The sequence below is a fragment of the Cyprinus carpio genome, chromosome A13 (assembly GCF_018340385.1).
Source record: "Cyprinus carpio isolate SPL01 chromosome A13, ASM1834038v1, whole genome shotgun sequence".
Taxonomy (NCBI): Eukaryota; Metazoa; Chordata; class Actinopteri; order Cypriniformes; family Cyprinidae; genus Cyprinus; species Cyprinus carpio.
The window spans coordinates 17,227,679-17,251,039 of record NC_056584.1 but is presented as its reverse complement, the minus strand read 5'-3'; the positions used below and the strand labels follow the sequence as shown (position 1 = coordinate 17,251,039).

The 23,361-nt window shown below is 39.7% G+C and overlaps 1 long non-coding RNA gene across 1 annotated transcript; it reads left to right on the top strand.

The window, feature by feature from the left end:
* The first annotated feature begins 349 nt into the window (after window positions 1-349).
* On the top strand, window positions 350-5,648 carry LOC122147250. The gene is made up of 4 exons (XR_006161522.1): window positions 350-1,928; window positions 2,635-2,686; window positions 3,553-4,022; window positions 4,857-5,648. It is a non-coding gene; the product is annotated as an uncharacterized LOC122147250 (long non-coding RNA).
* The last annotated feature ends 17,713 nt before the right edge of the window (window positions 5,649-23,361 follow it).

Below are 23,361 nucleotides of genomic sequence, written 5' to 3'. Positions count from 1 at the left end.
AGTAATGAGCCCACTGGAGTGAAGGATTTTATTTTATTTTATTTTATTTTATTTTTCACTCATTCATTATTTTATTTTATTTTATTTTATTTTATTTTATTTTATTTTATTTTATTATTTACTGAATTTTGAGATTCATGTACTCATGCTATTCATAACAGGGTTATTTTCATCAACTAAAATTAAAACTAAAATAATAATAAAAGTTAAAATAATTAAAATGTACAAAATAAAATTAATATTACAAAATTACTAGAAAATACTAAAACTTTAACTAAAATAAAAAAATGAAAACAAAAACTCTAAAAATAAAAGCTAATTCAAAATATTGATAAAAAACTATAATAGTTTACTAAAATAACACTGATTCACAATGACTTTTAGCTTCATTATTTTTGCTATTTTAATAAAAATACATGAATGTACATTTGCATTATTTCTGTCAGTCATTATTCTTGCTATTTTGCTAAAAATGTATGTAGATGTTTTTTAGCATTATTTCTGTCAGTCTGATATAAAATATCAATACATTTAGTTGCTTAGTTTAAAGTTGAAATAGAACAGTGTTTTAATGGACATTTTTACACTTAAATTGTTTTTTTCTCCATATAAATACAATTTTGCTTTATTATAATAATTCATGTTTCAGCTTTTGTATTTTTATTTCCCAGCTATGCCCTTTGCATTCATCTTCACTCTATCATAGCAAAGATTGCACATTCTCCTTAACGCACAGGTGAATTGGGTGCACTGCTTCAATCAAGGTTTCACCATTGGGTTTGAGAGTCGTCTGAGCCCAGACAACAAAAGCAAACGCTACAGTGAGTGTCTCTACTGTAAGTGGCTTTTGAAGAATTGGCACAGTCATCTGGCGAACACCTCACATCTCTCACAAACAAATGAAGGCCTGGTGCTTCAAAGTGAGATTGATATCTCTCTCTGAACTTCAACCAGAATATTCTGAATATTGAGAGAGCTGCACTCCTCCCACGGGACTGCCAAGGCGCCTCTCTCCTCCCTCGTTCCGCCAAAGAGGGGGAAAAAGATTACCCTTGTAGATCTTCCATGTTCATCAATATTCACTCATTCATTGTGAGCCATGGCTGCTGTAATTTGGCCCTGTATTGCTGAATGGATGACCCAGGGATCCACTTTGTTGCCATGAGGTTGTCTGCAATATTGAAATATAGGGTTAAAACAGAACAATACACAATTTTATGAACTTCAGACTCATCTATATATTTAACGTGACGGAAAACTTTTCAATTTGCTCTGCAGTAGCCATCCCTTTAATAAGCCTAGAATAGATGTATCTACTTTGTTCTGGTTTCTGACTGTTTGCCAAATATTAAATTGCTGTTTCTTTTTTTTTTTTGCCCTTTCTGTTTTTACTTGGAAATGTTTTTCACATAAAATGAAGGAAACTACGGCTAAGATGGGTGCCATGAATCAATATGTATTGCTGAGCTCTCGCACAGTATTTAAGCTGTATAAAAATGTACTGAATTATTGTTATAAAACTGAACTTGCAAAAAGTAAAAATGTCTTAAATGTCTTTGCAGTTGCAATGTGCACATAAAGAATGTAATGTGTATTATGTACCATGTTATGTACCATATATATACACAAATGATTCTGATTTTTATTTTATTTTTATTTTTTTATTATGAAAATGCTTAAAAACCAAACTACGTTTTTCTTTTTTGAGTTTACTAAAACATCCAACAGGAAAATTAATTTTAGTACAAGCAGAATGCACTGAAAATCAGGGTTTCTTCTCTGTTAGTATATCTCCACAGCTATATGTCTCTATTAGTGCATCTTTCCGAGAACTCCTTAGTAGTCAAATGAAGAGGCGCAAACAAATGATGATGATGATGGTCATGACATACATCGCTGAACCACTTTGAGAGGAATACCTGCTCAAGGTGAGAAAATCGTTTTATTTAGAATTTGTCCTGCTCCGTTTGTTTCCACTACGAGGCTGTAAAAACAATCATATGTGAACAATATCCCAGATAACGAAAATCTGTTATAAATATGTTCCTTTTAATAACATTCCCATTAAGTTACAAAAACATTATTTCTGAATGTTCTCTTAACGTTCAAAATGTCCAGGTTTTTTAAACCTATTAAAAACAGTTTTTATTTGCCATGCAAACATTAAGGAAAGGTTCCATTCATTTTGCAAACATTATGGAAACCTTACTTTTGAATGTTCTCCAAACATTCTGAAACAAATAGTGAGTACATTAGTAACATGTACAAAATGTTAGATTAACATCCAACTAAAACGTTTCAGAAAAAGTGTTTCACAAATGATTTTTTTTTTTTTTTTTTGTGCTTACATTTTGTTAACATTTAATATCATTATTAAAAACCAGACAACTTTAAACAAATTTTCTATTAATTTTACTTGAAAGAAAATTTGTTTAAAACTTTGAGAGAATCTTGAAGGTTGGCCAAAGTTCTGAGAATGTTCACTGTTAGCTGGGATACAGGACTACTGTAAAATAAGAGTATACTGCAAAAGAGTACTTTAATATTGTGTTGAGATTTATATCGTTTTTGCTGTGAAGCACTGAAGTAACGTTATGTGATTTTGTTGTTAAATAAATCTATTTATCATTACAGACTGAACCACAAAGGCCACAAAATGAGTCTATCATATGAATCCCCACTCCAGGTAAACCACCACATTTTAATTTCCAGGTAAATTTTCATGTGGAAATCACTATGCAGTCACTATGAAATGTACTAATAAATCAGCACAGTTGCATATATTTTCTATGATGGAAATTTCCCTGAATGCAATCTCTACATGCGTGCATGTTACAGTCTTCGTAACACTCCATAATGATCTCCCCTCAGAGGTAAATCAATAATTGCAGAGCTACGAAAGAGTGTTTTGTCCTAAAATGGTAATTAGCACGGGTCTTGACCTCCCTCATGGCATCTCTCAGTCGCCCATCTGAGAGCCAGGGCATGTCCTGAGCTGACACTTAATGACGCTAACATTACACACTCGCTGAACATTGTCGGGCTTTTGTCTTCATTCACATCGAAATGAAGTTCTTGGGGCCCACGTTTATCAATCATGGTGGGGCTCCAGCTGTTCGCCAGTCTTTGGCCTGACTTCAACAGCCGCGCTTACAAATTGTCTCTGAATAGTGTGGAGCTCTGCCTCCCCACCCTTCCACCCCTTTTTGTCACTGTCTCCTGACAAATGTTCCACTGCAGATTTTCCCAGACATGGCCGACCCTACCTTCTGCTCCTCGCCATTCAGAGGGGGGTTCTGGCCTCATGTTCCTCTCACAAGATGAGCATGGTAATCTGCATTGGTAGCCATTCAGACTATTACTTAAATGCATAATGTTGCAGTGTTGTGGAATAATTTTTGTATTGGGTATCAGGAATGACACTGAAAGAGAGCATAAAAAGCCACATCTGCTGGAGATACTCAAAATGAAGTATTCATAGTAGCCCTCTGATGCATTAGTTATGAACTGCTTGATAAGATGTGTTTCTGATCTCTGTTTACTACTTTCTAGATCTCCTGCTACCTGACGTCCATCAAACATTGCTTTTGAGCTCTGCCGGCAAAACTTAAAACAATAGAAAACTAAAAATCAACATGGATGAAGAGATGCGGCTGCCTCAGAGGGATGAATGACTGATACAGTTTCTCTTTCACTGTGCTTTGAAAAGTGAAATAATTAAGATAGATGGGCAGATGAATTAGTTGTCTTCCAAGGTCAAACGCTGATTGCCTTATTACTCTATTACTCCACTGTTGTGAAACCGTTACCGCTGACACTTTTTCATGATATTCTTTACATCCACAAAAGAGAAGAAATAAGTGAAGGAGTGAGAGAGATACAAATTGATTGTTTGGTGGCCAAATCAGTCATAGTCATCTTGGGTGGAAGGATTAATGGGTCTGATGGCTGTTGCAGGTTCAGGCAGGGAGACGGGCAGAAAACAAGAGAAATTGGTTTGGGCCCCCGGGAGCTGAATCGATGTGAGTAGCATGTAAGCAGTCCACTGTTGTTTTGTGTGTGTGGAATGAGAGAGAAAGATATAAGGCTATGACATATTTGTTTTTTAATAAACACATACAATTCTGCTGTAGGATAACACTGAAAACATTATTTTGGGCTTAATAACAATTTAAACTTAATCAATAGCATTTTTAAAATAATGTTAATTGCCATAAAAAATTATTTTCCACGTGTCTCTTTTGGTAAAAAAATAAATCTATATATTTATCTGTCTGTCTGTCTGTCTGTCTATCTATCATCTCTATTAAAACATCAAGGTTATGGTGAAGCACTTACAGTGGAAATAAAGGGGGCATTTTGTAGGATATAAAAGCATGAATGTGAAGCTTATAATTTTTTATTAAAACACTTAAATGAAACTTGTGTTTTATTTGAGCTGTGAATTTGTTTGTGTCATGTTTATGGTCATTTTAAGTTCTTAGGTGTATATTGTCATGCCAATGAAATTGTAAAATTACACAGAAAATAATAGTAACCTATTTTTTTCACATTAAAATCATGTTAGTATGCATAATTACATTATGTGGTTATACTATTGAAATAGTGAGTATTGAAATGTTTATGGTTTGGCCTTATTTAGGGTCTCATTTTTAAAATTCAAATGCATTTTTTGTGATAATCAACATTATATGCCACAAATGCTGTTAATGAACTTGCATTAAAATATTTCTTAAAACTGAGAATTGAATATTAAGGTTGAATATTAAATTTCCCCTGCCCTTGTGGAATGTTACATATTTTCAGATCTTTTTTAGATTATATCCATGATTCTGATTTGTTTTTCTGAGCTCCAGGTTTCCTCAAGTCTTCCTGAAATGGGCCCAAGGAGGTTAGCAGCTGTGACAAAAATCAAAATCCATTTTCTGTGGCCAAATGTAATGAGGACCAAATGGTGGATGTTCCATTCATCTCTCCAGCCTGTCTGAGCACTCTTAGGCCACAGGCAGCATGCTTGTGAAAGCCGCGTGGAGTCTCATGAGCAACCCCATGATGGCCCATGTAGAGGCATGGCATTTTATAGTGTTTTTAGTGGATATATAGTTATTTTATATATTTATTTTTATTAAATCACCACATCGGTCTATGTGCATATAAGAGAAATTGTCCTGGTTAGAGGTCCATCTAATCAGCATCACAAACTCTATTCTGGCTTCAGGAGGGGACTGTTGTTCCCTCGAAATTGTTCCTATTTGTGGACAAAATGGGGTTTTCTTCACATACTGAAAAACATCACATGGAAATTGCTCCAGGATTATGACTGAGAACCCCTCTTCAATCTTCAGAAAGCCCACCCACACAAAATCTGGCTGAGCGATTCACTATGCTGAAGTTAGACCTTGTGTGCCACCAGAATATATTTCCCTCCTTTGCAACCGAATTCATGTAAAATTAATCAACTCCCCACTGTAATTCCAAATATCTGCCACGTGGACTGATTTGGGTCAACAGCTCAATTCAACATCAGGAAAGCGCAAACTCCACATCATGATTGATTGCCAGCATAGTCACCCATATTATTATGAAATGAGTTTATTAGCTTTGAATCTGCTGGTTATGCACCTCTGTTTTCTGTTTTTTGTGTTTTTTTCTGTTTTGAGTGAGTGGATCATGGATTAGAGAGTGATTGATGTTTTTTTTCGTTCTCTCACCTGGTTAATCTGGCAAGAGCTCTTGTTTCAGTGATGATAAAATAGTCCTGAACTCCAGGAGATTTCTGCCTGTGATTTGTATTTAGACTGAACACTCGGGACTCTCACTGAGCACCAGTCAAGGCTCGTTATTTCCTCAGATAAACAGGCGGGTCAATCGGAGACCACCAAGCCAATTCCTAATTCTTCTGTTTTTTATTTTTTGCCATATTTATATTGTTATCTTCATTGCCATGATTTCGCTTGGCAGTCATAAATCATAATTGCAAAGACTATAGAGGCACCAATTTACTTGAGGATAATAAGGTCTTTGTATTTATAGCTACGCTGGCAGTATATTTTATGGTTATGATCATGTGCATTACACCAGTTCATTACAATCAGCATTAGCTTGAGCTTTTTAATAGAATAAGAAGAGTGCCAAATGCCTGTCTATTTTAACCTGCCTTTCTATTAGCCATATGAGTCTGATAACTAAGCAAAGAGCTTGGCGGTAATGAGTCATGTGACACCTCATGGGGTTTTCCATAACTATTTGAGTAAATGTTCGCTCTCCACCAACAATTCCCTTTGATGACCCATTAGATATTATGGGGTAGCCTGCTGTGAGCTCCATAGTCATGATCTTACCAAATTTGTGTTTAATGCCCAAGAGACAAACAATAACTAGATTTTAAAAACTTCCTGACATTATCTCTCATCTGAAAGTCTAACAAGTTTTGTTGTGAGTGACACTTAATTTTTAGATATTAGTGATATTGTTGTAGCTACTGGGGAAAAACACCCTCAAGGAAATAGAGGAGGGAAAAGTCTAAGTGAGACCCCAATACTTAATTCTGACAAAATCTTTTTTTTTTTTTTTTAATCAAAAATTTTAGATCAATTTTATTTTATATTGTACGTTTTTTATATATTGTATTTATAATTTTGAATGCAGTTGTATAATTTAGATTTTACATTTAAATAGTTACTACGTTTTCACACATATTCCAAATTTTTTATATTTCCTAATGTTTTGGAGACTAATCATATCCCTATGACACCTATTTGAAGGAGAGAGAGAGAGACAGGGAGAGCTTAAAGGGTCTGTCTCCTTTTGTTTTGAGGTATATTTGTTTCATTGAAGCCTTTGCCACTGAAACCTGATCAACTTCCATTGCAGACGCTTGTCAGCTGGGGAATATATAAAGATAAATGGTATATTGTTAAATTCCACTTAATGACAGTTTTTTTATTTTCTGAACACGGTCATTTTCTGGCTTGTGAATCAAGTGTAAGGAGCTAATTACTTGAGGATCTGAGCAAAAATAACTCCTCATCTCAAGGATAATGGAAGAGAAATGTTGTAGATTAATGGCACTATTTATCTTTTTTAAATTTCTGTCTTTCTCTGGTGATAGCTGTGCTCCCCAAGGAAAATATTCATAAAATGAAATTGAAGTCGTAACTTAATAGGTTATTAAAATTTTTGAGCGCATATCACTTCTTCTTTCGCGGCGCTGTAAATTTAAATTGAAGTTTGTGGCGTTCGGAGTCACCAGCAGAGTTTTTTATGATGGCACAATAGAGGGGGAACATGCATCTTTGTCAGGAGGTATTTGCTATTCTAATTTTATGGCAGGCCCGATTATCAAAAAGGAATGTCATGGCGTGGGCTGCTGACAACACCTCAGCCTTCAGCCATGTGTTTCCATTAGGTGACTGAGCCGTCCGGGGGTTTGTTCATCCCATTATTTTCCATTTCTGTCTTTTATCTTGATTTAAAGTGAGGCTCACTGCATATTCCTGTGCTGTCATTTCCTTTCCTCTGCCAGAGCCTGAGATTGGGCAGCACAGGCGCCTCAGCACAGGGACTCGCTCTCTCTCTGGGGGCTGCATGTAGAGCGATTCAAGGTGGAATATCTTTAGCCCGTCTGTATGTTTGGAAACACTGTGCGAATGAGAGATGGTGATGGAAAGAGAGAGGGGCCATCATCACTGCTCTGGTGTTTTTTTCCTCAAGGTCAGGGGGCCAAATTTATTTATTTCCCTGAAAGTTACGATGAAATTTTACTGACTACTTTGCAGTAATGATGAGGGACATCAGCAGCCATAAATTTCTCTTGCCATTTGTTCACCAATGATGAACCATTTTTTATTTAGCTTTCAAGGACGTTACTTGGTATTTGTATGGAAGCAGTGTTATATATGATGATATCCATTTCATGGTGTCATATAACCTGGTGGAAAAATTAAAAGTAAAACTGACTGGGGTGCATGCTATTCATATTCAGCTGGAGCTATTGAAATAAATTGTAAATGTCAGACACAATTTGTGACGTCCTTGCACTCTCTTCGAGGATCTTAAATAGTTCTTTTTTAAGAGCAAAAATGCTTGTATATGAATAATTAATTGAAATGTTTTTGTGTGTATTATTAAATTTAAAGGGGGAGGGGGGGTGTTAATAAATATACTTAATTGTTTCATTTTTATTATTTTTTTATTTTTATTTCTTTTCAGTCCCTCCAGAAATCCACAGAGTTCTTCAATCTAAAGGTCATGTAATTAGCATAACATCATGATGTCTTTTATTGATTGGCTATTTAAAATCCCATTGTAGTCCTGGGAGTAATGTTAATGGATAGAAGCCACACCTCTTTATTGCCTCTATTATGATATCCCATGAGCCCTTGTGGATATTCCTCAGTGGGCACTCTTTTGTAGTTCATTAATGGTCAATTACTTAGAGCTCATGGGCCCCACTGTGTCATCAACAGCGACACTAGCCAGCCCTCTTTCAAGCCTAACCAATCCCTGCTGCCTCCTAAACAAATAATAGAAAACCTTTCAGTGCACAAAGGCTAGAATCACAGCCTCTTAACCAGATGATGCCAGAAAACCTGAAATTTCCTGGTCCCCTGTTATTTGAAAATTAATACCATTTTGTTTCTCAATTTCAGGATGTTCAGCGTACATTTGTCATCTTAGAGATAGCAGCCTCCATTGTTCCCCCAAGGATACCCCCCCCCCAGTCTCTAACTTAGAGATTCTGCATGCTGAAAGCTTAAAGTAGAACATATTGGAATGTTCAGACAATCCTGACCTGTTTATGCAAGCAGAGTTGATAGGTTGTCAGGCCCCCAGCGAGAGGGCCCAGAATGAGGCTAGCTATCCTTTAAACTGCCTGCCTGATATTTGTGGATAATAAAAGAAATAAATCAGACAATAGGCCTGAATATTTTATTTGTTATCCATATTCCTTATGGGCAAAAATGATACAGAAATGTAAAAACAGCAATTTTGCCCTGGCCCCTGACAGAATTGTAACGCAGCTGCTGCTGTTTTCTTGTCTAAAGACAAAGTGCATTCTTGCCACTCGGCTAGCTTGTGCTATATATGCTTTAACTCTATTCTGCAGGCCGTTATTGTGTTTTTAATGGGGCCTTGGCTACACTTTCAGCTCTTTTCTTACAGTGGTTGGCAGTTTTGTAAATGTCAGTGTTAGTATCTTATCATGTAAACAAGAACCTGAGGCCTAGCTGGGTCACACTGACCAGTGTCTGTCGCCTATTGCCCTTCATTTAGCATCTCTCACCTTGCTGTGCCATGCTGCGTCTCTGTGAAAGATGCCTCCATCAGCAGAATGGTGGTGACAGTCAGAGGGGAATGAGCTCGTGAAGTGATTACGAGAACGAGTGGCAGTCATTCAGACCCCCGAGATGACAGCACATTCAGAGGAAAAGTGCCCGACTGGCATTAATCCCGGGAAAATCACCGGCCTCCAGGAATGCATTGTGGGCCTGATAAGATGGTCGCTATAATATGCACTTAATCTGCAGGTCTCCAATGAGCCTGCTTGTATTTCCAAACTGGAGGGAGCCATTGTTGTGAGGCCTGCAAGATCAGGGGCAAAATGGTAAGGTTTTATTATATTCTAATGCAAAATGTGGCTATATCATACTACGCCTCATCTGTGCAAAGCTATAAAATCTTAGACTTGTATAGAAAAATTTAAAGGAAGAATTCTGTCATAATTTGCTCACTGTCATGTTGTACATTTCAAAAATTTTCTACACTGTAAAAATGATTTTTTTTTAAATTGTAAATAAAACAAAGATTACTGGAGTATGCTTTACAGAAGAAAACTATTTCAGTCCTTCTGCTTCAAAATTTCACAGTTAATTCAATATGTTAGAAAAACATGAATATGAGTTTAATAAAATGGTTAACTATCCCTTTTACCTGGCTGTATAAACATTAAACTAAAATACATATAAGACCAGAACATAAGAACATTCATCAGAGTGAATGAGAAGCATGAGATAAAAGGCAGAGTTCCAGCAATAAACCCAAGGCGATTTTCTGTGCCAAAGAGAAAGAAAGGTCTATGTTGGCCAGTAGCTGATTTTGTCCACTCAACACATTGTCAGAGCAGAGCCCCTTTGACTCTGTCATTTAGGAGTGAAAATATGGGGTTGTTCTGAGCGGGAGGAGAGCACTCTCTGCCTGTTGTTATCAGTTTTACCCTGACAACACCCTGGTCTGTAACTTTCACCACAGAGATTGAAAGATGCCGGTCCTTGTTGAGAAATGGACCATTGACTGAAGTGAAATTTCATTTGAATGTCATCAGCACTGCAATCTAAATGCTTCTCTTTTAAGGAATTCATGCAGGTATTATTTTAAAGGTGTCATACATTTTATTTTAAAATACTTTTGCATATCCCAGTTTAATATGCAACTACAAGACAAGTATGGGTTGATTTCCCTCAAAAAAGTGCTGATGACAAAACAATGATTTTTTTTGTTTGTTTAAAATTCTGACCAGCCTGACATAGCAACAGTGGCTCAGCCAATGGTGTGAGTTTGGGGCAGGGCTATTGGTTTGTTTGACCAATGTCAGATGAGGGATGTGTTTGGGAAACATGTTTGAAAACAATTCGATTTTTGCAGGTAATTTTGTGGGTGACACAAAATTTTCACACTTCAGCTTTACTCAGTTTAGTAAGTAAACTGCAATCAATGTGTGTTTGTTTGAATAGTGTAATTAAAATCCCAGTTAATCAATTTGTTTATATTTGTGACTTTTCAATTCTCTTCTCATCTTTTAGAGTAAAAACACACTGGAGCAGGTGTTGGGAGCTAGTCTCTGCCATAAACTCTTTAATTGAGCTAGTTGATGATTGATTTTCATGCTTCGCTGCTAGTTCTATTGGTCCATGCCATATAAATGTTGATTAAAAAATAAATATCACATACCTCCCACTGTCATATGAGCTCACGACTTGTGTTTGCCAGTACTGGCCCACTAAAAGCACCAACATGCACATTCTCTCCAACCTGTGACAGCAACGTCGCTGGCAAAAATGGGGTCGCTGATGTAAATATGGCCAGAGTTCTTGCAATGTGAGTGCATTGCTCCTCTGATTATTAATGATGGTGGGCCAGTATGGAGTATGTGATGAGAGACCCAGGTGAGCTCCAGGAGAGTCCATACACCACACCCTAGGGTCCCACAAATATCACCCTTGTAATTTCATGCCTCTGATTATTATTGCACACTGTAGCTCCGAGCACTGCTCCTCCACCCATTCTCTTTTCTTCCCCAGCTGAGCTGCTGTTTTAATAGGACAAGCCCCACCTCCTGCTCTGTTCCCACCCACACACACACACAAATATGGGCATGATCATCTACTGTATTCACTGACTCGCTCTCTTTATCTCTGAAGCGCATACACATGCTTTAATCTTTATTTTTTAATGTTTTGCCTCCCTGGACCAGTCATGAGCTTTCTCATTTCTTCTTCTCTCATTTTCTGTTAATTCGCTACCATCTGCCTTAGCATCTGTTTGAGGAGCTAGAAAAAGTGTCTGCCATGATGGAAAAGTCTCTGCTCTTTCTTTCTCTTGTTTCGAGTGTAGTACCTCTCTCTCTTTCTCACTTGCTCATTTACATGCCAACCATAGATTTCTCTTCAGTCTTTGTTTGTGTCTCTGCTCCACCCCTTTCACCCGGTCGCTTTTTTAGCATAATCTCCTCAAACCCCTTTTTGCGCCCTCACTCTATCTGCAGTGAGTAAACCGGGCGGCCTTCTTCCTCTCTTGGCCTCAAGACAGAAGAGGGAGTCATATCCTTTCCATGTCCGACTGCTTACTTAATATCCACTGTCAACAGGAGAGCACAAAGGATTAGAAAAAGTGCAATTGTAATGCTCAAACAATGTGCTCACAAGGTCTTCCCCTTCCCCCTGAAGCCCTGTACCCCCCAAATCCCTCCCAGCCTGCATCTTTGAGGCTCACCGACAATAGCGGCAGGCCTGCTGCAGACCAGAGCTTGGGCCCGGCATCACCCCCAGCCAACCTGCGAGATTACAGGCATTCTTTTTGAGGGCCAGGGTTGCTGCGGTCCCCTCTGAGGAAGAGGCAGTGGCAGAGGCTGTCCTGCCTCAGGCTGCATTCTCCTCTGTTTAGAGAAGTTATTGTGTTCCCTCAGTTTGATTGACACCGAACCCATCATAATCTCCTCCCCGCAGGGACTTGCGCCAGTTGTCTAGCAGACCTTACAAACTGTTTCAACCCTGTGTCCTCTATTCCGTGCCGCATTAGTGTCATTTAATTAATTCAGACTCTCGTTTCATCTTCACTTACATCTCCCCAGTGGTGTCAAGGCAAAACACACAAAATTTTAATAGATATAAATATATGGAATGCAAATTATTTTCTAAAGGAAATGGCGTGCTCTGCATGTTCTTGTAAATAAATATAATTATCATAAGCGCAATGTTGTTATAATTAAGTTGCTGCAATAAATTGTATTGAGCATCCTCTTGGACCAACATGAACTCTGGGGGTATAAATGGAGACTTCATTATTTTATGCAGATTTTTAACATTTTAAATTTAAAGTTATAATCTATAACCTGTTATGGTTAAGATATTTTTTCTCGCTGTGACACTGACCGACCATTTCTGTATGATCCTCTTGGCTTTGGATAATAACTCTAATAGAGTGGATGCATTTGGCCTAAGGTGCTTGTGCATGGCATTCATTTCCCATAATGCCTCCCTCACTCTCCCTCTTTCTCTCTATTTCTCCACAGGGAACACTTTGCTGATAAGTTGCTGCATTACATACTAACTTTTCAGCAATAGCTCTGCATTTGACTCCTTTATGGTCCAAGTCCTAATGGTTACCCTCAGGCTATGCCTCCGGCAGTCATGTCACAAATAAATAGAGGCTGACACAGTCATTTACTTAAATCTTCTCTCTGCTTTTGCACCATTTTCCCTTGGAGATTACGCCTGTAACAACAGTTATTTGAAATGTCACTGATTCATGCCTCCAGGCCATAGACAAATGAACATTAGAAATCTATTAACACCTATACATATTTGAATATTTGCAAATATATATATTTTACACATTTTTTTTACTATGAAGATTTAAGATAAAAGCATATTTATTATAATATAGATTTATTATAAAAGCCAACTTTTGTAAAGTCTATGTCCATAAGTCTAGATCTTGCTTATTTCTAGAACTTAAAATAAATGTTTGAACTGTGCAGTCTGTTTTGTGTAGCTATTTATTTACTTTATTAATAATATGTTTCCCAACCACCTTTACAATTAAAATTCTTAATTACAGTTCAAATTCTTACATAAATATATAACTTAGCTAATTGGTTAGTCTATTTCCATAAGTCTTTCTGATTCCAAGAACTCAGTATATGTGTATGTATATGCATATTTATTTACTTTATTACATTCTTTTCAACTACATTTAGAACATATTTAGATTATAATTCTAAGAAAAAAATTATATCATCTACAAATAAATATTTGCTTTTATTTCCATATTTATTTATTTTATTTAGCCAGATTTTCCTAAATTGCTTTTTACCATAATCTGCAGTATATGTATATGCGTGTATATATATATATATATATGTGTATATATATATATATATATATGTGTGTGTGTATGTGTATACTTTATAAATTACATTCATACCTTTGTGTTATGTATATGCATATTTATTTAATTTATTGCATTCTTTTAAACTACATTTACATATTTAGTCAATTATAATTCTGAGAAAATATTAACATCTATAAATAAATATTTGCATTTATTTACTTATTTTATTTTAATTAGCGAAATACTTTTGTAAGTTGCTTATTCCCAGAACCTGAAGTATTTTATGTATTCATACAGGCTATTTACTTTATTAATTATCTCTTTTCAGTCCACCTTTACAACACATTCAACACGTTAAAACTCATTGTTCTCCTGTGGTCCATTGTAAATGTGTAACAAGGCTTTGTTGATGTCTGAGTGTGAGGTCATCTTCTTTAAGCACACTGCTGCTGTTTTGATGTTTCAGTATCCGTGGTGATGAGAGGATCTGCTGTGGTGACGCTGGAGTTGCCACGGGGACTTTGTTTGTGTTTAATTTCCTTGCTGGCTATTGTTTAGCGTGGCCGTGTCTAGAGAGGAGGGGGATCTGAGGCCACTGTCACAGAAAGTCGTTCTATATGACCTCTTGTAACCTTTTTTCTGGCCTTCATGGCATCCTAACATTCCTATTGACTGCCTTAGCTAATGAAGATATTTTCACATGCACATGCATAACATAAAATAGGTGAAGCAGATTAATGCACGGACATGTTACAATCATGCAAAGACCTATAAAGAAGGAATAGGACTGCAAAAGGTGCAATGCACTGGCCAAATTGTAATATATGGTTAAAATAAAACGTTTGTAGGGCTTAAAGTCTTTACATCATACTTTTTTTTCCACAGAATTAAAGTGCAACCAGTTGTATTCCAGTGTGGTGCTGATGTTCACTTAAAATATAATGATTTAATGGAATTGCTCACAGTATCAATCTATTCCATTTGATTGCTTTTTTGAGATGGGCTCAAAACCCATCTAGGAATAATAGCACTATCTAGCTCTTTATATTGCATGTATTTGTTACCTTTAGCCCAGTAGCAATAAATTCAATCTAGTCTGTTGGATTTGGACCACTGACCACTAGGAACTGGTCACAGTGAGCTGCCACAGACCAGTTTACATCCACCTCAACGCAATGACAGCAGCACAACACACACACACACACACACACACACACACACACACACACACACACACACACACACACACACACACACACACACACACACACACACACACACACACAACAACAACAACAACAACAACAACAAACCTCCCTCACATCTTCATTCCCTACACGCCTTTATGAGTTACATTTTTATGAGATGACATTTATAAGGTTTCAGTCTAAATCTTTTTAATGTTAAAACGCATCAAACCTCAATAGCAACAAAAGTGTTCTGAAATACAATATGAACACAATAAGTACATTGTACTTATTTTTTGATGTAAGTACATAGTAGTTAAGGCCACTTAATATAAAGTGGGACCGTTGATGTAAGTACATATTAGTTAAGGCCACTTAATATTGTTTGTACATTACTCCAGTCTCCAGTGTCACATGATCCTTCAGAAATCATTCTAATATGCTTATTTGGTGCTAAATAAACATTCCTTATGATCATCAATGTTGAACACAGTTGAGCTGCTTATATATTTATGTGGAAACTGTGAAGCATTTCTTCAAGGAAAATAAGAAATCCCCCCAAAAAGCCTATCTAAATCCATAGTTCCTGTAGTCATTGTTTTAAAACTATAATACATATGGTAACTCCTAAAAAATTCAATAATTAATTTTCCCACTTGGAGTAATAAATGATACTTGTTACAGAAATACAGTTTAAATTTTGCAGGGTTTTCTGTTCTGTTTTAGAGTCGGGTGGTTACATGTGGAACACGTATTGCAGGCAGAACAACAACAACAACTTTACATTTAAGAGTCAAAATCGAGTGAGTAAATGATCTTCTATTATTGTGATCATTGTTTAGTATGTCTACAGGGAACGTCAGTCTCTGAGCATCTCACTCATTCGTTTTTAAACTTCGCGACATATTGTTTCCTGCAAGTACAAACATTCAGAAAGTAAATTGCTTATGAGTGATTACTGTCTTTCATTACTGTTCCCACGGGAGCTGCTAATGGAGCCCAGATGGCAAGTAAAGCCACTTTAAGAAAAAGAGAAATAAGTGACATCACCCTATGAGCCTCTGTACATACATTTCCTTTTAAAGAAACTTAAATGTAGAGTTAAATTGTGGTTAATTGGAAAAGTGATCTTTAGAATCTTTTTGTTACGACTACCTGTTCTAGACCTGTTTAAAACTACTTGTCAGTAAAATAACCTTTGAAATAACCTAGTGTCATTGAGTATCATAACTGAATGTTTGGTCAATTAGGGCCAAGGACTCTGCCAGCCGTACAGTTTAAAAGTCAAGGTACATTTTTGAGAAACTGCTTTTGTTGTTATCATATAATGTTGTAAAAAAATCTTGTGGAGTTTTGATGTGAAGGGGAAGAGCTGATCGCCACACTAAACTATGCCTTTCTAGTCTTGCTGGAAGTAACTAGCACAGCAATTAGAATGCTTGAGTTGTAAATGAAAAATTCAGTGACTCCCGTGACAGTGATGTATTCTACATTGATCATCCTCTGTAATTTTGACTTGCTAATTAATCAACTTTATTTATGCAGTAAGGAAAAAAAATCCTAATGATCAAAATGCCTCAGCAATCCAGAAGCGCTCAATCATATAAACTTTTAGAAATATGCTAAATATGTACATACTTTTACATAAAATAATTAACCATTTTTAAAACAGTGTAGGAATTCTGGAGAACCAGAGATAGGCTACACTTGAGAGACTTTGACCAGCTTTTCATTAAGATGGCTCCTTCCATAAAGTAAACTGATTTAGTTAAAGTCTTTAATTTAGTGATTATGTAGCAAAAGTGTTGAATGAAACTGTCCATGCACTACTTGACAGAGCAGTTTTTCTCTTAATATCTGACTCTTTTTGAAGACATATTTCCATTTAATTTAGTACTGTAGATTTTTACCCTTTAAAAAATAAAGGTTCTTTATTGGCGACACTTACGCCACGCCCACTCGTTCCCAATCACCAGCATTCTGAACACCTTTGCATCATCACCAGTGCCACACATAAAGCCCTCAGTCACCATCACTCAGTGTCTGGTCTTGCACCGATCTCCCTACTTACCTGAACGCCCTTCGTCACCCTACCTGAACTGCTTTAACCCTCTTCATCCTCCTCTGCCTACCTGTTCCCATCATCTTCGTCGGAGTCACCTTCTGTATCACCATCACCGTTAAGGAAAGTTGTGTTACCACTGTTTTGTCTACGTGTCAAGATTCACCTGTGTCTGAAAACCTCTGATTAAACTTTAACACTTTTTTGCACTGAATCCTCTGTGTCCTCGTCTGTGTCTGACAGAAGACCAGACCTCATGCAGAGCTCTTCAGACACAGGCGAGGACCGCACCGCGGATCCCTTCACTGAATTGGTTCACGCTGTACGGTCCTCACTCATGCAACTTCCCTCACCTGCTGTCAACTGCTCATCGCCATCCAACACCGCTACAACTCTGGTCACTTCTTCAGTTGCCCCTGCGAGTCCCATGGCCAAACCAGCGACATACAGCGGCGCGGCGGAGGATTGCAGCGGGTTTCTGCTACAGTGTTCACTCTACCTGGAGTCCAACGCTCACCTCTTCACCACCGAACGCAGTCGAGTTGCCTTTATCATCAATCTGCTCACAGGTAAAGCTCTCCAATGGGCCCAACTCTCTCTGGGAATCGAATTCCTCTGCTACTGGATCTGTTACTGATTTCTGTTCCCAGTTAAAGTCTGTCTTTGGTCAACAAGCGTCTGAATTATCTGTCCATGATCAACTGTTTACAATTTTTTCACGGACTCATTTTTCGCCAACAGCGAAATGAGTCCGTGAGTGATTATGCGGTTCGCTTCCGTACCCTCGCTTACATCAGCGGATGGAATGAAACGGCCTTAATCACCGCCTATCGCCACGGTCTATGTGAGAAGATACGAAGTTTGATTGTTGTATATGAAGATTCACTGGGACTGGAGTCTCTAATCCAGAAATCCATCAGAGTCGCCCAGAGACTCACTGCATGTAGACAACTCACTCCCGCTGTATGTCCTCCGCCCGCTCTACCATCTGTCGCTCCTCCAGCACCTGAACCCATGCAAATAGATTCACACCATCTATCTACATCAGAACGTCAGCGGAGGATTAACACCGGGCTGTGTCTCTACTGTGGGGGAGAGGGACCACCTATTACCATCATGTCCCGTCCGACCTCCACGCCCAGCGGTGAGTACCATCCATCTACCACCTCAAACTGCTCAATTGATTCAAACCTGGGTTACTCTAAGACATCTCCAATCTTCTATTTCAGTACAAGCCCTCATCGACTCCGGCTCAGCGGGGAACTTCATCAACCAGCAAACATTAAATCGTCTAAGTGTCAAGCGTCATCGAAGCCCCGTTGAACTCAGAATCACGACCATACAAGGAAAGCCGCTGGGCCGAGGTCATGTCCGCTATTTCTCCCCCACAGTCATCCTCCGCGTGGGTTCCCTGCATGAGGAGGAAATCACGTTCATGGTGCTGGAGGAATCCACCGCAGACATCATCCTGGGACGCCCCTGGCTTAAACCAACATCAACCACACATCCATTGGCCCACAGGTGAGATCCTGAAATGGGGAAAATCTTGCCATTCTACCTGCATCACTCCACCAGTTTAAAGTTCCCAAGGTCAGTCAATCCATCGAGAAGTCATCCCTACCGGTCCAGTCCACATCAGTGGAAAGCCCCGAAAGTCAGGTGGAACATACCATCCCTCCAGAATATCGGGCGTTCCAGGATGTGTTCAGCAAGCGGTTGGCAACGAAACTTCCACCTCATCGGCCATGGGACTGCGCTATCGACCTCCTGCCTGGAGCAACCCTTCCCAAGGGACGAGTCTATCCTCTGTCCATCCCGGAGCAGAAGGCCATGGAGGAGTACGTACAGGAAGCTCTCGCTCAAGGATTCATCCGACCATCTACTTCCCCTGCCGCTTCCAGCTTTTTCTTCGTGGCCAAGAAGGACGGAGGCTTGAGGCCGTGCATTGATTATCGCCATCTCAATTCTCAAACCGTCAAATTCAGCTATCCTCTTCCCCTGGTCCCAGCTGCCTTGGAACAACTACGTGGAGCAAAAATCTTCACAAAACTGGACTTGAGGAGCGCCTACAATTTAATCCGTATCCGGAAGGGGGACGAGTGGAAGACAGCTTTCATCACTCCTTCCGGGCACTATGAATACCGGGTCATGCCGTATGGGTTATCCAACAGTCCTTCCGTCTTTCAGAACTACATGAACGAAATCTTCAGAGAATACCTTCACCAGTTCGTAATTGTCTACATCGATGATATCCTCATTTACTCCACATCCCAGGAAGAACACATCCAACATGTCATCCTTGTACTCCAAAAAACTCCGGGAACACCATCTGTACCTCAAATTAGAAAAATGTGAGTTCCACACGCCCTCAGTCCAGTTCCTTGGATACATCATCGGCCCACGTGGCGTGAAGATGGATCAGGGGAAGGTGGAAGCCATCACACACTGGCCCCAACCTGGCTCCATAAAAGAACTCCAACGCTTCCTGGGCCTATGAATACCGGGATAGGAGATTCATCAAGAACTACAGTTTACTCAGCTCACCTCTAACCTCACTCCTCCGGAACCGGCCCAAGTCTCTGTCCTGGAACCCCATGGCCACTGAAGCTTTCCACCAGCTCAAACAAGCCTTCCAGACCGCTCCGATCCTAGCTCATCCAGATCCCAACCGACAGTTCATAGTGGAGGTGGATGCTTCATCGACCGGGGTCGGAGCGGTACTCTCCCAGCGGCAGGGGGATCCTCCACGACTCCATCCATGTGCCTTCTTCTCGAAGAAGCTATCCCCGGCGGAGCAGAATTACGACATAGGAAATCGTGAACTATTGGCTATCAAGCTGGCTCTGGAAGAGTGGCGTCATTGGCTGGAGGGAGCCAAGGTCCCTTTCGAGGTGATCACTGACCACCGGAACCTGGAATACCTCCGTGAAGCTAAGAGACTGAATCATCGCCAAGCTAGATGGGCCTTATTCTTCACGAGATTCGACTTTAAAGTCACGTATCGCCCTGGCTCCCAGAAAAATAGAGCTGATGCTCTATCCCGCCTTCATCAGGCAGACCCAGAACCAGAATCTCCCGAACCCATCCTCCCTCCAGCCATGATTGTAAGTCCCATTCAATGGGACCTTAATCGTCTGATTGAACAAGAAAACCATCAACACCCTGCTCCGCCGGGAGGTCCAGAAGGGAAACTCTTCGTCCCTCCTCAACATCGGATTACCCTTCTGGACTTAGCTCACACCTCTCCGGGATCTGGACATCCAGGCAGGAGGCGGACCCTCTCGCTCCTGCAACAACGTTACTGGTGGCCCTCGATGAAACAGGATACCTCCCGTTACCTCAGGGGATGCTCAGTCTGCGCCATATCGAACACCCCTAGGAGACTCCCGGAAGGTAAACTGGTGCCTCTGCCCATTCCTGAACGTCCATGGACCCATATAGGTGTAGATTTCATGACTGACCTCCCCCCTTTCTCAAGGAAATACTTGTGTGCTGGTAGTAGTCGACAGGTTTTCAAAATCATGCAAACTCTTACCTCTCAAAGGACTTCCCACAGCGTTTGAAGCGGCAGAGGCACTATTCCACAATGTGTTCCGTCACTTTGGCATTCCAGAAGACATCATCTCCGACAGGGGTCCCCAATTCATCTCCAGAGTCTGGTCAGCTTTCTTCCGTCTCCTAGGGGTATCCGTCAGCCTCTCTTCAGGATACCATCCACAGACCAACGGCCAGACTGAGCGGAAGATCCAAGAGATCGGGAGGTTCCTGAGGGTCTACTGCCACCGGAATCAGGACTGTTGGAGCCAGTACCTACCCTGGGCAGAATATGCACAGAACTCCCTCCAGCAGTCTACCACCGGGCTCACCCCCTTCCAATGTGTCCTCGGATACCAGCCTCCACTCTTCCCATGGTCGGGTGAGCCCTTGGAGGTCCCAGCGGTAGATCACTGGTTCCGACAGAGCGAGAGGGTCTGGGACTCGGCTCACGTGCATCTCCAGCGGGCAGTTCGGAGGCATAAAGAGCAACGCGGACGCTCGTCGAAGACCTACGCCACAATACCAACCTGGACAGCTGGTCTGGCTCTCGACGAGGGACATCCGCCTCCGGCTGCCCTGCCGTAAGCTGAGTCCCTCGATACATCGGACCATTCAAGATCGAACGGCAACTGAACGAAGTGACCTATAGACTCCAGCTACCAGCACAGTACCGTATCTCACCTTCATTCCATGTCTCACTCCTCAAACCATTCACTGAACCTTTGTCTCCTCCATCCACAGAGCCTGGTGATGATGCCGTACCTCCTCCTCCCGCCATCGAAGAAGACAACAGCATCTTCCGGGTGAGAGCTATCCTCGACTCTCGACGACGGGGTCCTCAACTAGAGTACCTTGTAGACTGGGAGAACTACGGCCCGGAGGAGCGTTGCTGGGTTAATCGTAATGACATCCTGGACCCTAGCCTGCTCACCGACTTTCACCGAGACCATCCAGACCGCCCCCGCTCCCCCTTGGCCGTGGTAGACCCCGTCGTCGTTCAAGATCCCAGCCGTCAGGAGCCGCCCGTGGGGGAGGGGGTACTGTCACAGCCACACCATCTACACTCCCTGAATCAGACACTTACGCCACGCCCACTCGTTCCCAATCACCAGCATTCTGAACACCTGTGCATCATCACCAGTGCCACACATAAAGCCCTCAGTCACCATCACTCAGTGTCTGGTCTTGCACCGATCTCCCTACTTACCTGAACGCCCTTCGTCAAACCTACCTGAACTGTTTTACCCTCTTCATCCTCCTCTGCCTACCTGTTCCCATCGTCTTCGTCGGAGTCACCATCTGTATCACCATCACCGTTAAGGGAAAGTTGTGTTACCACTGTTTGTCTACGTGTCAAGATTCACCTGTGTCTGAAACCTCTGATTAAACTTTAACACTTTTGCACTGAATCCTCTGTGTCCTCGTCTGTGTCTGACAGTTGTTTTCTTAACATTTTTTTTTTTTTTATCAAATTTTTTATTTTTATTTTTTAATTTAGTTTTTTTATTTAAGTGCTTTTTTTTTTATATTTACCCTGGAGTTAAAAATATCTAGAAAACTAGACAAAACTACTGCAACTTATTTCGAATTGGCTTTAGCAACATCTCTTGAATTATTGATAACATTTACAACATTTGCCAAAAAGAAATATATTTTATGATGAATATCTCTTAAATTTAAACTAGCTAGATAGCTAGTTTACTGAATCAATGAATTAAGTAGTCTTATTTGAAAGTTTGAAATCCAATATGCTAAATGTGACACTAAACTGGTGTTGACATGAATCTGCATGATATTGTAACATACTGTACCTTTTAACTTTACATTTTCAAATACAGCTGATGAAGGAATGACAGTAAATTGTCACTTTTCTCTTTTCTGACTACTGTAATCCATCCAATTTTGCTTCTTTGGATTCTAATGTAAACTTTTTATTGGTAAATGTTTTCTTTTACTGTTTTTGTGCATATTTTTTCTATATTGTGTGTAGGAGAACTTCGAAACTTACAGTGATCACTGACCAGGCTTGACTTCTCAGCTTTGGGTAAGACTTCAAGGCCTAGCACAAATTTACTCCACAGACTTTTAAAAAGTTTTTTTTTTTTTATAAACTGACCGTCACTTAAATTCATTAAACCCCTAAATGGCCTCACCTTTCATTGTAATGTATGTACTCCAGACCAATATCTATATCTATATCTATATCTATATCTATATATGCACACCCTCAACCCAAGAATCTTTGCATTGGGCAGTCCACTGTATTTTATGCAGTTTCTCTTGTGTTCATTTGCATTTTTATGCAAGGTTACACACAGGGGCTCGATTACCATGGTGAATAGATTAAGGAAACTATCAATCACGTCTCTTGTCAGACACAATGAATCAGACACACCACTTACCTTAAAATTGGAGATGTGGACAGAGGGCTGTCAATTCGGAGAAGGATGACCCCAGTTATGATCCAACGAATGTCTTGCAAAGTAATGCTTTCGTGTGAACTTTAGAAGTTATTATGAATATTAAGTTTTAAAACCCAGATGTTGGAGAAATTGATGGTATCATACTAAATTAAACAATATAGCTATGATAAAAGCTCACTTTTTACACTGCGTTGCCTGTTTTTTGGTTTACTTTATAGAATGGAGAAGCTGTTGCTCAAAAAAAAAAAATGCATTATTTCTAGGGCGAGAAGGCTTAAAACTTCAGGCTAATGATAACAAATGACAGCTAATGAGTTGTCCAAACATAACAAATGAAAAGAATTAAAGGCTTAGGAGCACCACCGTTCCATTAAAATGCAATAAGGAAAGGAAAGATTAGGTTTATGGATGAGTGAGGATTTTTATTGTTTAGGTTTGGTTCGAAAATGGAAATTCACAAACAAGGGGAGAGTCATGTTTGGTTAGCTGATGGGATGTGATAAGCACCTATACAATTTAGCTTATTTTGGGATACAGGGAT